General features: G+C 30.1%; 1 protein-coding gene across 1 annotated transcript in view; it reads left to right on the top strand.

Annotated features, from left to right (window-relative positions):
• LOC115891874 (zinc finger protein OZF-like) overlaps positions 1–17,047 on the top strand; it is a 203,506-nt gene that overhangs the window by 167,282 nt on the left and 19,177 nt on the right. The gene's annotated exons all lie outside the window — the stretch shown is intronic.

Below are 17,047 nucleotides of genomic sequence, written 5' to 3'. Positions count from 1 at the left end.
AACAGCTTAAACCCGATTTCACATGAGCTGTAAAAAACACTGAACTCGGCAATTCTATTTAGGTACATTTTGCTTGTTGATTTCGTGGCACAAAATATGTCCGAGATGTAACTGGCGTTACCGTCAGCATGTTCGAGATTTACTTTACGTCTGCGCCGCACCGCTGCGCGCATAGACAACCTTGCTGCGCGATCAAAAATAGTGTACCGTAGTTCTGCTTTCAGTTGACAGAGTGTGTGATTGCCGAAGACAGCGTTGCCAGAACTACGGATTAATTCGTAGATTTACGGATTTTGTGTACGGTACGTGAATAATACGGATTTACTAAAATCCGTATTATTAAAATCTAAGAGTTTCCATCGCATGGCGGGCCCATAGTCCATAGCGGGCGATAATTATAATAATAAAGAAATATAATTAAATCTAATTTTAATCAAGATGCTTGCATTTTGTTTCATTTATTTTTTTACATAAAATAAAAAACACTGAAGGATAGAAATATCTTGTTATTTTTAGATTATTTATTTTTGTACTTTAATCTAGGTTTAACACGAATAAATTCTCAGTACATAACATATTACATATAATACACATTTTAATCTGGCAACACTGTCGCTTTCAGTACCACACCGTCTTTGATATGCCTTCGCTGGCCGAATTAAAGAAAATTAATATTTTATGCGTTAGCTGCAGAACGAGTTGAGGCTCCACCGTATAGCACTTGAGACGTAAGGGGAAATCAAATCAGCCTTTAAACAAATTCGCCCATTAGGGTGCGTATCTTCCTTGTTCTTTCAATCAACGCTTGTAGTATAAGGTTATAAGATGATTAACAACTCTGTTTAAGGCTCGAAAAGGGCTGGTCCAATTTCAATCGTGAAATATCTAATTTTTGAACTAAGTTCAACGATACGAAGTCATCGAACAACCTATTAAAATTTTGAACTTGGTTTAAATCTGAACTCACTCTGAATCGGGTATAAACAACCGTGCCTTATTCTACTTTTATGGAAGTCTATAATAAGGATAAAAATAAATAATATTTTTTAAATTTCTTAATAATACTTAATTATCCTACCGTGCATATCCCAGTAAAATTTATATTAAATTGTCTTCATTACATCATGTATTAATTTCACAAATAATAAAAAAATTCCAAGCTGTATAAATGACCTCAGACGTATAACACGAACTCACCTGTAACGATAGAAGAACACTGCGCAATAAATCCCAAATGGTATGCACAGGAGCATATATGGTGATGGCATACGTCACTCCTAATAACGGTATGAGCACTGCCAATGCCTTCACTGCTTTCCTGTACTGTTGTATTTCCAATGTGTTAGCTGACCGGAGCTTAGTAACTAATACCACCATAATGGACATCATGAAAATGATGTTGATTATCAGTACTGCTATTGTAGGAGCTTGGAAGAGGATGTCTAGGTAGCTATCCCTAAACCAGTCACACTGAAAAAAAAACAGAATTTGATTAAGCCTTAAAGTTCATGCAGTCTAATATACAATAAAATAACTATTTTATTTTGTAGATCTTCTTGCAGTGGAGATTTTCTTTTTGAGAGTCTAATATACGATAAAATACATTTGAAATTAGTTTTAGGAAGTTCTACATATTTTTTAAAATTGAAAAAGCCAAATGTATCTTTATACCCTGCTGGCAAGCGAAACCTTGGGTCGGCGTTTACATGTATACGAGTGAATCGCTATGGTAATCTAGTAAGTCGGAGAGAGCAAAAATACGAAGTATTTATTACATAACCACTTAACGCTCCTTTCCATGCGCTTGGGAAAATACTTGTCTTCTGTCTTTATTCAGTATATATCTTATTTTACTAAGCGTGTTGGCCGTACTCTTCATACACATGAAAACCGTCACCCAAGACCAGAAATGCCAACCGTTTGTGACTTCCTGGTTAACAGTAATTCCAATCGGTGCTCAAAATGGGCTCTTTCACAAAAAATAAAATTCCGAATTCAAGGACAAAATCTGAAATAGAAGACTATTTTCAGTATATTTATCCAAAAAAAATAGTTCCATAACATTGAATAATTTTTTATAGGCCCTCAAAATTGCTGTTATTTGAAATAATTTTAAAGCGCCAATTGATGACGTATGAAAAATATGTCCAATCACATTGCAGAACCGTGCTCGTGCGCCAGCCAACAACTGGCAACAGTGCGATTTGATTTGACCAGCACCACCTCAACTCAAGGCTAATCAACATGATATGGGCAAGGCAAATATGGCGGCGAAGGCAGCGCATTATTAAATTGTTTACCTTTAAACTGAAAAGCCGGTAGTGGTTTCTCGTTCCGATTGCATACCAGAAATAATTAATTATCTCTAGTTTGTTGTGCTTCTGCAACACGTTTGTTTAGTTCTTAGTGTTCAGTGCATGGTGTGATCAGAAAATTGTGATAAAATAACAGTGTAATAAAAATCCAAACCAGACATTCCACATAGGTACTCCTCTATTATTAATTATTTTAAGGTAAGAACTAGAAGTATTTATCAAGATATTACACCTAAATGTGTGTTACACCTTCGCCTCCAGTCTGCATAGTACTTTATAATGGTTACTCTTACAATAATCAAAAGATACGTATTAAAGGGTAGGTATTAACATTTTATTGTAGCATGCCTTTTACATGCTCTGTTCCAAATTGTCACGGGAATAGAGGGGGTCTCAAGGTTTCTGCTTTTATATTCCCCAAAAATGACGAGCTTCGTAAAAAATGGTTGACCGCTATTAAAAGAGATAATTTCACTCCTACTAGTAGTTCTCGGGTAAGAAGTTCATTAAATATGCCTCAAAAAGGCCAAAGGCCAAAGCCTCTATTACCCTAGTGAGGATGTATTTATGGCTACTGCTTACACTTACCTCACTATAAGTAAAATATTGGAAGAAGAATCAAGCTTTTTACATCAAAAAGATCACAGAAAGATATTGACAACATTGACATTTGAAAATATGGCCTGGATGTAAGTCTTTTTTTAGGTCACAATTGTCCCTCACATACGTCAGAATTTATTTTTAAATCCATCTTGTTCAGAATATCCAATATTTTATTGAAGAACTATGCAGAAAAAAGAAATGACGTATTTACCACAAAGACAACGCCCTATGTAAAGAGAAAGAGTAAAGAAAACTAAGCTAAGCGTAAGTTTTACTTACGAATCCCCAAAAAGGTATTTAGTTTTTTTTCTATATAAAATCTTGAAACACATATTATATTTTTTATTTATCCTCACCTATTATAGTTTAAATTTATTCCCATTTGTGTAATGCTGCAAAACATAGAAAAAATATTCCTTATTTTTTGACCCAAGACAGTGTAGTTTATAATTCCAAGAGCATTTACTAAGGCTTTTACTAAGACAAGTAACTTCCTATACTGTCCATAATAGTACCTATATATTTATCAAACGTTCAGTAAATTCTAAACTATGGTAGGTAAGTGTTTCCAATTGAATATTTAGTTTATATTGCTATTTTTTGTCATATATTTCTGGTTATTTCTTTTTCCGATATTTTGAACACCCTATATATGCTACCTCAAGTTTGAATATTTACACACTAGTACACTACCTACATATTTTCTGAGAAAGCAAACCTTTTTATAAAAAGTAACTAACTGATGTTTTCATAAAAGTAATAATACAAAAAATTCCATACTTATGTGGAGAGCTTTAGACTCCCTGTATATTATAAAAATTAGTGAAATATTACGTAATCTAACCCGACATTTGTGTGAAAAATGTCTATTTGGAAATAAAACAGGTTTTAAAATACGCCCAAATAAAGCACTTCTATCTCCGCCATATTGCAAGGTTGGAATTGCCTTGTGTGGAGGTGGTGGCGGGTCAGCATGGTACCCGGCCGTGTTGCCGCTTTTCAACATGCCAGGTGTGACGTTTTAAAAATAAAGTGCGGATTTTTATTCTGAGCTTTTTTGTTTTTATTTATTTTCTTAAGAACGACTTCAAATTTTTCGAAAGTGAGATAGCTGAAAATTCTAGAATTAATTGCTTTATTCAATTATGCTAATTCCAAAATATAGTGAAAGAGCCCATTGCGGTTCTGTATTGATTAAGAGTTACTTCACCAATTAAAAAAACACACTTTTTTTTAAACTTATTAGCCGACCATACCAATAGGTAATAGGGGTGGGGGGTTGGTAAGGGGGTATGGGAGGGGGTTAAAATAATTAAAAAATCGTAACTCCAAAATTACAGTAGCTAGCGAAATGCGGTTTTCAATTTAAGATTAGAAATATTATTTGCAACAAAATCAGTCAAAGTCACAGTTTTTGTAGATAAAAATTGGAATTTGTACTCAAACTTTGGTATCAATATAAAATTCTTCGATACATAACTTTACGATACAGTGTTTTAGTATCAGTACCAATCACTAGTCTTAAAATGCTCTAGTACAGTAGAGCCAACTCGTATTTCTATCTTTCTTGATCTTGTTTGTGTTAATTTAAATTTATGTCGAAGATATAAACTAAATATTTTAGTTTAAGGGTTAAAAAAAACAATAATAAAGTAACGCAACTTTTCTTGTTGGCTTTATTTTAAAGGTAAAGCTTTAAAATTAAGGAGCTTTTAATTAATGCGAAAGCTTTTGTGATTTTCCAATTACCAAAACGAAAAGTTCGTTAAAAACTTTTCTCTTATTAAAATTTCCAGCAGCTTAGTAACTGTATCAAGCGAGGAAAATATTATTTGAAATTAAAATTAGATCAAAATCGCTTCAGATTATAAATAGGGTTTCAATAACGTTTATCTTCAAAAGCAATAGAAGGTTTGGGAAGTTTTGAAATTTTTATAGGTTATAACTTTTAGTATAACTATAAGCACGGTTGGCATGATTTAAATCAAATGATTTAAATCATGATTTAAATCGTGATTTAAATCAAGTGATTTTTTTAATTTTAATCACGTGATTTAAATAAAAAAAAATAATTTTATTGAAACTTTATTATAAATCAAAAAATAACTATAAAAGTTATAAAAATGTGTCCTAGAAAACTATAAAATTTATTTCTATAAAAGATATAACAGATAATAAATCGTAAATGTTATAAAACTATATAAAAATATATATTCATCAATTTAAATGGTGGACCGATTTTTGAAGTAATTTCGTGTGAATCCATTAGACCGCTAAACGCAGGCATTTATTTGATTTATTTTAACATTTTTATAAGTGACAAAAATTCGCTGTTCGAATACATATCATTCGCAGTCTAGTGCAGAACTAGGTTCTTCTGAGACTATATCTTCATTCCCGAGAATCTATAATCGTTGTCACGAAATATGTTGTTTTATATTTTTTTGAAACGGTTGTATTTTTCCAAATTCTTACCGACATTTCGATCTGCTGTAAGTATTTTACACTTTGACATTAGATAATACTAATTTCATTCTCGACTTAACTAACTCTTAACTAATTCCATGGGTATAGTGATAAATGAGGTTTAAATTATAAAAAAATGCATTTTCTACAAAAACTTGAAGAGATAGGTAAAAAATGGTATAATACAATATGATAGACAATTAAATTGTGCATATGATTTTCGTAAAATATACAAGGTGTTCTATTTGAAATAAACAAGTTATTGCCGTTTAAAGCTAGTAATGATTTAAAATAAATTTATAGGCACTCTGTATAATGTAGTATTTATTGTTTATTATTGCAATACAGTATCTGATCAATAAATAAACTTCAGTAAATATTTAGTATTGAAAACATCGACACCATTGGAGAAATGAAGCCTTAAAATTTTTACTGCAATTTCATATAATTGAAAATATTTTAAAAACGGTGGGGTTTAAGTGTGACAAACCTTAATCAAATTTATCTTTATTTCAATCTTAGAATCTAAAAATAAAATAATATACAGGGTGTTCTATTTGAAAAAAATAAAACTATAATATTTTTTACTTATTTGTACACACTGTATTTTGTAAAAATATTTTTAAATTGTAGCTCTAATAGTCCTTCAAAGAATCCAAAACTTACAATTTGTAAAAATTTTATCGTTTAGCTACAATACTCTGTGTCGTATGTGGTGAACAACCATTATTAACTTTCAGAATTCTTTGAATACTAAATCTAGTTACTCAAAACTATCCAGCATAATATGCATATTTATCTGTTTTAAGAGTTCTATAGAGAAGATCTCAAACTTTCCGCCTATTTTTCCACCCCATTAACCACCAAACTATAGAAAACAGTCGAAAGGAAATGAAAGTTTTCCCTATACCATTGGAAAACTAGAGAAAAATGAAGTTAGTCAAGTCGAAACCAAACATCCTCAGAAAGAGCGGCGAGGATCGCATTAAAATTCACTCGCACTCTTGGAAAAGACCGGCCAGCAGTTTTCCACGCAATTTTCCGGTATTTTTCCGAATCTTGGCCAGGAGAATGCAGCGCTAATAGAGAAATGTCGAAGGGAATCTGTGGCATAGTGCCAATTTTACTTGGTCTCATACTTTTAAACGAAATAGCTGAATTGTGGCTATTTATTTTTTAATATATTTTTGATAAGCAAGAAAATTAGCAAACTGATAATTTTTGACCTTGTATAGCCTGATATTTAATTACAGTAAGCACTGTATGTTAAACCAAATTGAAATTTAACCCCAAAAGTTATACAGAGTGATACAAAATTAATATGGAACATTAGTCACACAGTCATAAAAGGAACACCCAGTATATTTTTCCGGTGTTCAATGGGGAATTTATATCTTCAAAATATTATTAAGGTTGCCTACCCTCAGACAAAGATTTTGCGTCAGTAGATCTTTATTATTTGAAAATAATGGTGGCTGTGTGATATACCTTTGATTAATTTAACAAAAATTAAAGATTGTAGACTAAAATATCCAACGGTAATAAAAAGATACACGTTTAAAACATATTTTAATTATTACAGAATTAAAACTAGATATAAACCTATAATTATGTGACAAAAATTAGCTAGATGAAATCAAATGCTCAAAATGACTTCTTTCCTGTTAACTGCATAAAATGATTGTCTTTTCAAAAGGATCTTTTCATTTTAAAAAGCATATGTGAAGTTCTACCTCGAAAAGCAGCTACAATAATTTCTCTCACAATAGTTAGTCGAGTTTTGTAAACACTGTCTTTAACATATACCCATAAAAAAAACTAAGACTAGATAAAATCAGGAGAATTTAAGTATTCTATTAAGTGGTGAATGCACACTGCATTCACCAACTAATATAATCAAATAATCATATCAATTCTATCTGATGTAGGATAAGTTTGCATTTTCGGCAAATTTCTGGGAATTTTTTTTGTTTTAACTGACACAAAATCATAACTAGTTGTTAAAGTTGGACTAATTAGACAGCTATATTGAAGTAACGTCAGACATATCACATCCACCTAGATTTTATCAAATAATAAATATATCTACTCAGATCACATCATGTAAATGAAAATATCTAGGAACGTCTTTGTTTGAAAGGTAGGCAACCTTAATAGTATTTTGAAGAGATATGAATTCTCCATTGAATATCGGAATAATATACTGGGTGTTCCATTTAAAATAAAAAAGTAACATGTCTTTTTGACATTTTGTCTCACCCTGTATAACTTTTTGGATCAAATTTCAATTTGGTTTAACATACAATGGTTACTGTAATTAAATATCAGGCCATACCGGGTAAATTCCAATTTAGGTAGATTTTATTGTAATTTAAAAATTGTTCTTTATTTCTAGAAAATCACAACCTTACATTTTAATCATATACTTCTCTCATAAAACTCACCTTTATTTTTCTCTCAGAATCCGAAAATCAATTAATATATAGGGTGTTCCATTACAAAAAACACAAATTGGATATGTAATTTTTTTTGGGGACACCCTGTAGATCTCTCTATATTTTTTAAAAGAGCTCTGAATTAACCTACATATGCTCACGAAATTTCATTTCAATACAAACTGTCGATCTCCTTGGAGCTTCTGGGGCGTATGAGAGACGCCACCCTGTTACATATTTTTGAAACCTCATTTTTTGAAACTGAGCTTTCAAAAAAAACAGTGTCATATATTAACTCCTTCATTCAAACAGTTTTTTAATACTTTCCGTCTAGTATACAAATAAGCAAGCTAAATAATAAACTTTTGTCTGGCATAATCAAATCTGGGTATTGTTTCACTCAAATCTTATTCTCTCAGGCTTCCTCCGAATACGAAATAACGAAATATCTTGAGAGGAGTGTTGGTGTTGTTCTCCACTCCGCTTAAATTTGAATTTCGATTTGATTCAGTTGATTTTAATGTAAATAAATATTCAGTTAAAGTTTCGTTCAATTAGTTGAGAGCTTTCCGCTCGTATGAAGCTACAGTTTGCCCAAATCTCAATGTTTATTTATGCTTAAGAGATATTCACGTGCTTTGTTACGATTTATTTTTAGCTTATATATCGTTATTATTATAAAACGGTTAACTTGAATGTAAATTAACTTAAATAAATATACAGGGTCCGGCAATAATGCGTCGGACATCTGTAGCTCCTAGAATAAAAAGCTTGAGAATTTTGTTTAAGTGCAAACCTAAAGTATGTACTGGGATGTATTTCAGGAAAATATTTTAACTTCTATAGGGTAGCCCAAAAAAGTGTGAGTGGATCTGAATGATTTTTTTTAAATGGAACACCCTGTATATTAGTGCATTTTTGGCTTCCTTTCAGATCTCTTTACATAATTCTAAGATATGAGTTCATCTATTTCGGTAGTTTCAGAGATATTAAAAAATAAATCAAAAATATATATTTTTCAACCCTTCTTAAAGAAATATATTAAAAATACAAGAACTGTTCTGAAATCAAAACTATATTAGATATTTACTTTAGATTGTCTATTCTTACTTTGCTATAAATATGGTAATCGTAAATCATACAGGATGTTCAATATTTTACTCCAAACTTTCAAAAATATAAAATATTTTTTCTTCGTTTTTTTTAAGTGGAACACCCTGTACATTATTTTTTTATTAGATGGAGAATTAAAAAATGAACATTTTTTGTATTTAAAGTATTTCAAAACTTTTGATAGTTTTCCGGATACGCGCAGTCTTATTTCATATGGCGCTGTCAATTGTAAATTACGAGAGAAAAATCATTGGGTGGCTTTGATGAAAATTTACTGTGGAAAATGCCATATGAAATACAATACCGGGAAAATCTGCAAAACCGTTAAAAATTTTGAAATACTCTAAATACAAAAAAATGTCATTTTTTTAATTCTCCACCTAATGAAAAAATATAAAAAATATAAAAAAACGAAGAAAAATTATTTTATATTTTAGAAAGTTTGGCGTAGAATTTTGAACATCCTGTATGATTTACGATTTCCATATTTATAGCAAAGTACGTACAGACCATCTAAAGTAAATATCTAATATAGTTTTGATTTCAGGACAGTTCTTGTATTATTATTAATAATTTTTTTAAGAAAGGCTGAAAAATATATAATTTTTATTTATTTATTAATATCTCTGAAATTATTGAAATATATTTACTCATGTCTTAGGATTATGTAAAGTGATCTGAAAGGAAGCCAAAAATGTAATAATATACAGGGTGTTTCATTTAAAAAAAATTATCCCGATCCACTCATACTTTTTTGGGCCACACTATAGAAGTTAAAATATTTTCCTGAAATACATCCTAGTACATAATTTAGGTTTGCACTTTACGTTGCAAAATTCTCAAATTTTTTATTCTAGGAGCTACAGATGCCCGGCGCACTATTGCCGGACCCTGTATAAAATCGCTTAATTTTAGTTATAAAGTTATTTTAGTTATCCAGTTATAAAGTTACTTTAGTTATCCAGTGCTCGGAAAAGCTCTCATCTTATTCAGCATTAATATATACAGGGTGGGTCTTAAATAACAGTCTTTTCGTGTTTTTACTGGACTATAACGCATTTACTGGACTATAACGCAAATTTCACGTTTAAAACGTTCAGTTCATGATTTTAATAATGTTTTTGTCAATTTTACACAATTATTTTATTTTTTATTTCAAAAACTATTAGATAGGTATAGGTTAGTATATTAGAAAAATTATGAGTTGTGAAAGTAGTTTCAAAAAATGTAATATTATTTCGGGTATTCCATTTAAAATGAGAAAAATGCTACCACTTTTTAGATGCGGAGTTGGATAATTCTATCACAGGTTTTCCATAAACGTCTATTGTACCATCACCGTGAATCACCCTATATATAGATCAAACCAAATAAACTTTTAGTCACGTGATTAAGCTTGACCAGCACAGCGTTACCAAGCTATTACATATTTTTTTTGAATCAAAATATTTTAGCAAACAAAAATAAATTAATTATAAATATATATAAACAGTTATTACTCACATCAACAAAACTCACCTCCTTAACAGCATTTAACGGACATAAAGGGCCATTACTACCGTTTTCCCGTTCAAAATATCCTAATAAAGTTGCGATGAGTTTGTTACGGCTCTTAAACTATCTTGTACACTTGGCACTAAAAGAGGTTCTAAAAAGAACAATGTTTGACTGTAAGGTCTGCTAGTATACATTTTAAGCTTATCATAACACTATTTACTTTAACCAAAAACTCTTAATACAAAACTAAAGTGTCAAAACGTGTAACAATGTCAGGAAATATAAATAAACAAACGTGGTAACTTGAATCACCTGAATCCCCAGCGAGAAATTTAAATTTCAATTAGACATCTTGGCGCCGAATATGTCCATGGTTGGCAACAATGAAATTAAAAATTGCACCCACGATTACGTAACTAAAAGTTTAATTGGTATCGCTTATACATAAGTACAGGTAACATTTATAAAACTATATATTATGTGTGAACATATATAAATGAATGATGGCATCAGTGTCACAAAGACATCTTGCTTAATTTTTAAACTTCTTTTATCAAATTTCAAAGTTAATTTTTATTTCGGTGATAATTAATCAAACCGCGTATAAGCGAACCGCGTAAAGCGAACCGCGTACAAGCGAACCGCGTAAAGCGAACCGCGTAAAGCGAACCGCGTACAAGCGAACCGCGTATAAGCAAACCGCGTATATGCGAACCGCGTAAAATAAATTAAAAACAAGAAAAATAACTCAAAACTCTAAAAATAGATCTATTTTTAATTTATAAATTACAAGCGAACTGCGTACGTAATTACAAGCGAACCGCGTACAAGCGAACCGCGTAAAACGAACCGCGTACAAGCGAACCGCGTAAAGCGAACCGCGTACAAGCGAACCGCGTACAAGCGAACCGCGTATAAGCGAACCGCGTATATGCGAACCGCGTAAAATAAATTAAAAACAGAAGAAAATAACTCTAAACTCTAAAAATAAATCTATTTTTAATTTATAAACCATATCTCTTTGAGAATAATGGACGCCTTTTTTAAATAGCGTAAAATAAGCCACCGGTAAATAATGTCTGTACCTTTGCAGCGGGTTCAATTTCTTGAAAATACTTCTAGACTTTTCTCCAATAGAAATTTATGTTATGTTTATTTATCTTATTTTTATTTTGAATTCTCACTTGAGAAGTATTTTCTAGAAAGCCACTGTGTCAAAAATGTAAACGCGTATAAGGAACTCCAGTAAACAACTTTAAAACTTTGTTAAGTAATAGATACTCGAAAACGAGCGACAACAATGACAACTTCTGCTCTATCACCTGGTTGAGTTAACATCTATAAATAAATCGATAAAAAGTTTATATTAGCTGCAATTGCGAATCACTCGACTCGACTTAAAACGTTTTAAAGTTGACGTTGTATGAAACTTAAAAAAGTTTCGCGGAGTTCATCTCGAGAAGCAGTGAATTACTCGGCCCGCATCGGGCGGTTAATAGTTAAATAAAGTTTTATAACAAACAGAAACTCCGGTCTCGTATTTGCTTTTGCCGCATTCTGGTAGCTTTTATGGCAGATAATATTACAGTTTTCTCTGAAAATATTACCCAAGGAAAAATAACAAATAATAGCTTGAAATGAAATAACTTTATGGACCGAAAATGTCTTTAATTTTGAAATTTTACACAACCTTTATCACTAACCATTATTAGGTATGATCTATATCATTCACCGGCACGAAAAACAAGCACCTTAATTTTTTTTATGTATTTTAAAGTTTTATATATTGTGTTCGAGTGGACCGATTTTGATGATTTTTTAAGCAATTTCTAGCTTAATTATTTGAATTTTTAACATTTCCTTCTGAATTAACAATGAAAGTTTCCATCTGTTAATTATACGACGGAAAACAAAATGTTGATATTTTGGTGAAAGTTTGAAACAACCTTGTGGAGTATGTTAACAAAGCAAAGAATTTAAAAATTATTTTATCATCTAGGTGTGTCTTTGATAGTTTGCTTTTGGGTTAATCTCAATAGCTTTATTTTTTTGGATATATTCGCTTTTGAACAGACATTTTTTCCTAATTTTTACATTAAAACCATACCTTTGCTGTTGTTTCTCCGTTATTATGGATGATATCGAGAAGGTGAAAACTGATTCTTATAGAAATTTTTACGTAGAATACAGTGGTGTAGTCTGTTTCCCTGCGAAAAAATATTTTTGAAAATATGAACTAAAGTTATGTTTTTTCAAATGGAACACCCTGTATATTTATAAATCATATGATCCGCCTTGCTATGAGCTTCTCAAATATATATATATATATATATAAAAATATATTTTTGAAAATATGAACTAAAGTTATGTATTTTTCAAATGGAACACCCTGTATATTTATAAATCATATGATCCGCCTTATATGATATATCTCAAATATATATATATATATATATATATATATATATATATATATATATATATATATATATATATATATATATATATATATATATATATATATATTATATATATATATATATCACTTTATATTTATTTTATTATTTACTGCAATATTTAAAATATATCATATCAAAAAATCAAACTGGTATTTACTAAAATAGTCATACACATATTAAAATTTTATTTGGAATTGATACATTTTACTTTTGAATCTCTGAATATATTTTTCTTTTTTTTATAACGGAATTTATTATAACGGGATGGGTTTGCAAATATTTAAAATCTTGCATTATTAAAGCATTTTTCAGGTGTTCGACATTGTGTTAGTTGCCACGATATATTTCATATTTCAAAAATCCCCAAAATCAGAAATCGAGAACGGACAAATCCGGGAATCAGGGAGGCCATCATATGGGGCCATTGGTTCCAATTCATTGATTTGAGAAATAATAATTTAACAAAATTCTAATATTTTCGTTGTAAGTTAAGTTGTGAGGGGGAGCCCCATCTTGCTGAAAGTATATTTCACGTAAATTAGCTAAAGGAATATTTAAAAATTCCGATACGATAGCTTTCAAGATTTACAAATAGCGGTAAAAAGTTAAGTTTCCCTAATATATAATGAATTTATTAGTGGCCCCGAAAATAAAACAAGAAACAGATAGCAGTATATTTTTAATAATTCTCTAGTTTCTTTTATTATCTATCATGGCCTACTAATAAATATGATCTTTTAATAACTTTTTTAAATATTGAAGTAAATAGTGAAAATAAATATAGAGTGATATATATTTTTGAGAAGATTATAGCAAGCCAGATCTTATAATTTATAAATATACATGGTGTTCTATTTAAAGAAAAACATAACTATATTTCATATCTTCAAAAATATTCTTTTAGTAGAATAACAGACTACGCCACTATATTCTACGTAAAAAGTTCCACATTAAACAGTTTTCACCTTCTCGATACCTTTAACAATAACAGAGATACAGGGGGTGTCCCAAATTGCAAAATTTTCAAAAAGACCCTGTAGCTCAGAAACGAAGGGGCTATGAAAATTTTGTTTACTGCATCTTCCGTTTGACAAAAAAGTGGCTAGTGGCTTACTACAAGTGGTAACTAAAATGGGACACCCTGTACAGTCTCAGAAATATACTGAAATATTATGAAGTCTATTACAGTTTAGAATAGAATAGAAATAATAGAATTGGTCTCCCCCGGTTCCCTGTCCTTATTTGATTTAGTGCGCTATGAATGGATGAATAGATGTCTTGGATAAAGTTGGACTGAACTTACAGCAAGTGTATTAACGCTGCAGAAATCTTGTTACGTATGAATAGCGCGAAGGGCACTTGAGATTTTGTACTGGTCTTTTTATCAGCCATTGTTAAAATGTATTGTTAAACGAAATTTTAGTACAGTCTAACATCGGAGTTACTAATTCTTTAATTTGTTAATCAGTGGGTTGTTTCGTTTGCTTAACTTTGACGCGGAGACTACAAAGCGAACAACTACTTGTATTAAGATAAAATTTTGTGAGCATATGTAGGTTAATTTAGAGCATTTTTCAAAAATATATAGAGTTCTACAGGATGTCCACCAAAAAAGTTGTCATATATGTTAATGGATTTTTGGATTCTAGGAAAAAAATTAAGATGAGTTTCGTTAGAGAAGCATGACTAAAATGTATGGGTTTTGACTGAAAATAAAGAACAAATTTTAAACTTAAATAGAAACTACCTAAATTGAAATCTACCCGGTATAGCCTAATATGTATTTAAATTAACCATTGTACCTTAAGTCAAATTAAAACGTGAGACAAAATTAATATTGATAATTGATCACTTTTAAAAGCTACTCTTTTATTATAAATGGAACACCCAGTATATTATTCCGATATTCAATGGGGTATTTATGTTTCTTCAAAATACCATTCAGATTACCTGCCTCTCAAAGAAAGATTTTTCTGGAGTTTTTCATTTTTTTGATTTAATGCCACTAGATCTTTATTATTTGATAAAATCTATGTGGCTGTGATATGCCTGACGATACTTCAACATAGCTGTCATATTTGTTCAACTTTAACAACCAGTTATCACTTTGTGTCAGTTAAAACACACAAATTCTCAAAAATTTGCCGAAAATGAAAGTTTATCCTACAGCAGAGAAAACTGATATAATTTTATTAACTAATGAATGCAGTGTGCATTACATTTCGTTTATATATGTGTAAATGTCAAATATTATTAAGTGTCATATTTTAGGCAAAATGGCATCATTAAATGAAACTGAACATATCGAAATTAATTAAATCAAATTGTTTAAGTGATATTTTCAAGTCAATAAAGTCAATAACGCGGAAACGGTTGGTATGAGGTATATTATGTGTATTTCGATTCTTGCTTAGAATTGAAGAGAGAACCGAAATATGCAATAATACCCCTGTATATTATTGCATATTTCGGTTGTATTGTTCCATTTAAAAAAATGAAACTTTGAAGTCCCACGACTTTATGACCGATCCTGTATACTTAAATTTATTACTCGCTAATAGATATTTATAAACCCTATAACTTTTATATTTAACCTATATTTTACCTAATAATCAACCGTTTCCATACATAAAAGTGACCCTGTATATTCTTTTAATGGACACGCCTATAACTAATGGAAAAAATATCTGTCAATAATATTCAGTACCATTAACACTTGCGTTCATAAAACATTTAAAATATTCTAGCATTATAAAGTAAAACATTTTTAACGTAACCAAAAGAAAATAATTGCAAAAAACAAATTGTCTGTATCATTATTAAGCTCAATTTCAATTATCAAACAAAAATCAATATGAAGTACTGTTTGACCAATACAATAGAGGTTCGTTTTATGTTACTTCCACATGGGGAGGGTGTGATATTGCAGCTGTTAAATCGAAATGTTACTATTTGCGGTGGCGAATGTCTTTTGACAAAGAAAATTAGTCCCTATCTGCAATAGAAGCCGTAGAATTTGACCGCTCTCACGTGTCGATATTGGAAATCCACTTTATTGCACTAACAAATGTGTACGACACCAGAGGCGTAGTTAATACAGTTAAAAATGTCGTTAAACATCATTAAAATTTCTCATTATAGAAACATGTAAAAACGATTTTATTATAAAACGTAAATCAGATGTTTATAAATTATGATAAATATAAATACCGGGGTCTTAAATAAGTGCAAATAATTTTAGGGCCGAAATATACTACATTTCGGCCCCAGAAACGTCAATTTTGGATTTGTTTTTAGTTAAAAAATATAATTTCCTGATAATATAGCAAATAGGTAGTAGATTAAATCTAAAAGAAAGAAAACCTAGAAAAGATCCAGTGGTTCCCAAAATGTAAGCAAAAAATAATTTTTCTTTAATTTTCAAAGTAAAATAACTCGTTTATGTTGGAACCACAGATTTTTTTTATCGAGATAATAAGACTATCTACTACCTTTACTTTACTACCCTTTATAAGACTATCTGAATTTAATACTAAAAAATATAAAACAATCAAGTTGCCATTGAGGTATTAAAATCCACTTTATTGTACCGTATGATCGAAAAAAACAGCGTCCAGTTGGCTTGAAAATAAACATCGATGACATTCTTCGTATAACTTTACACATAGCCATCGCTGACACCGTTTTTTTCGATTATATTGTATTAACAAATGTTCAAAATAACAGAGGCGTAGTCAATAGAGTTAAAACTTTTGTTAAATAATTAATTCGTTTGATAATAAAATAGAAATGTGCCATAAAAAATAAAGTAATAAATATTATAGTAATTACTGTACTTAAAACAAAGTTCTTAGGGTTATTGCTCTAACTATTTTTTTTAAATGATTATTATACATATAAGTCGATTTAAACAGTGGTCATGGATTACAAAATACTAAGAAATTTGTATATTTTAAAATCAGTAAATATCTGAATCTTGAATTTTGTTAATTCTTTATTGTGTACAAAAAGCTGTATATGTATTGGTATTGGGATAAATTTTATTTTTTTAAACAACATGTTTGTCCTTTCACCACCTTAGATCATTAAAAGTCTACCATCATTAAAAATCGTCATTAATGAAGTTTCTGATAAAAAGTAAATCAGATCCTCATATATT

Source organism: Sitophilus oryzae, unplaced genomic scaffold, assembly GCF_002938485.1.
Source record: "Sitophilus oryzae breed Bouriz unplaced genomic scaffold, Soryzae_2.0 scaffold_119_pilon_pilon, whole genome shotgun sequence".
Taxonomy (NCBI): Eukaryota; Metazoa; Arthropoda; class Insecta; order Coleoptera; family Curculionidae; genus Sitophilus; species Sitophilus oryzae.
The sequence above is the reverse complement of the archived record's forward strand: the minus strand, read 5'-3'. Positions and strand labels throughout refer to the sequence as shown.